Source organism: Mus caroli, chromosome 2, assembly GCF_900094665.2.
Source record: "Mus caroli chromosome 2, CAROLI_EIJ_v1.1, whole genome shotgun sequence".
Lineage (NCBI taxonomy): Eukaryota > Metazoa > Chordata > Mammalia > Rodentia > Muridae > Mus > Mus caroli.
Window position 1 is genome coordinate 91,241,301 of NC_034571.1, and position 1,309 is coordinate 91,242,609.

A 1,309-nucleotide genomic window follows, 5' to 3' on the forward strand; every position below is an offset into this window, starting at 1 on the left:
GCAATTGGATTGGAGCAGAAGCTGTGTTCCACTCACCAGAAGTCTTAATATCCTGTGGCAGGTGTTGTGGGTAGCTGGTGAGTGTCAGCCAACCCTGCGCCCTAACTACCCCGGTGCTTTTCTGACCGGAAGAGCCATAAAGTTTCTCTTAACTACTCTGGGATGTTTGTTATAATTTTTTAGGAATTGTTTGTGCAACCAGATGGTTGTGGCTTTGCTGTCATGGCTGGAAGGCACACTGTTAGAGCAGATTTCCAGTTCTTCTGGCTTTTAAATACTCCAGGTCTCTCACTGGAGATGTTCCTTGAAGTTCAGATAAAGGATTTATGCTGCAGATGTATCCATGTGAATGGACTCCTTTGTCTGTTTTTAATTGCATTTGACTATGTGCTGTTTTCTATGTCATAATTCACTTGGAAAAATAAAGAGATGCTCCCTTGATAAGTGGTCAGATCTATACTTACCTAGAGTATAATAATAATTATTTAGAGTATTGTTAGGAATTATACCGCTCTAGGAAATTAGAGGTAGCAGGCTCTCCTCTAAAATCCATGGGCATAGTAACATTTTTACACAATATTCTTCCTGCTTGAAGGAGAGCACTTTAAGATTCTGTGAAGTTTGGAACTTGCTTCAAAATTGCTTACTAATTATTGTATGGAAAATTGTATCCAGTCATAATGTTTACTTAAATATTTTTCTTTGCCTATATTTTTATTCCTATATTAGACTGATATATTACAATTACAGTGGAGACTTCTGGTACTTTTTAACATACTAACTTGTATATTTTCATAGCAAAACATATTGGGAATTGAACCTGAGTCTTCATGTGTACTAAGCATTCAACCACCAAACTATAGATTCAGTCCTGATTTTCTAATGTTTATGTGTGTATAGCTATTAGAGTTACAACAATTTATTAACTGCAGTTAAAGTCAAAAGAAAAGAAAAAAAAAACCCTCTCATATTTTTGCATAAATGTTATTTATACAATGTATCCCCAATAGCATTCATATAATATACATTCAACAATAAAAAACACTGAAATTTGACAGAGAAATGAAAGACTAATAATATCAAGGATGACTAAACTTGAGCAGAGGAGCATGCATAAATATGTGTAACAGGATAATTACATGGAAGTGTATGAGGAGTTGCCTTATTTTACCAATATTTAAATTAACAAGTCATGCCGGGCTTGGTGGCACACACCTTTAATCCCAGCACTCGGGAGGCAGAGGCAGGTGGATTTCTGAGTTCGAGGCCAGCCTGGTCTACAAAGTGAGTTCCAGGACAGCCAGGGCTA

At 36.7% G+C, this 1,309-nt stretch overlaps 1 protein-coding gene across 5 annotated transcripts in view; it reads left to right on the forward strand.

Annotated features, from left to right (window-relative positions):
* The window catches only part of Lrrc4c (leucine rich repeat containing 4C), a 1,249,590-nt gene that overhangs the window by 1,040,045 nt on the left and 208,236 nt on the right, over window positions 1-1,309 (forward strand). The gene's annotated exons all lie outside the window — the stretch shown is intronic.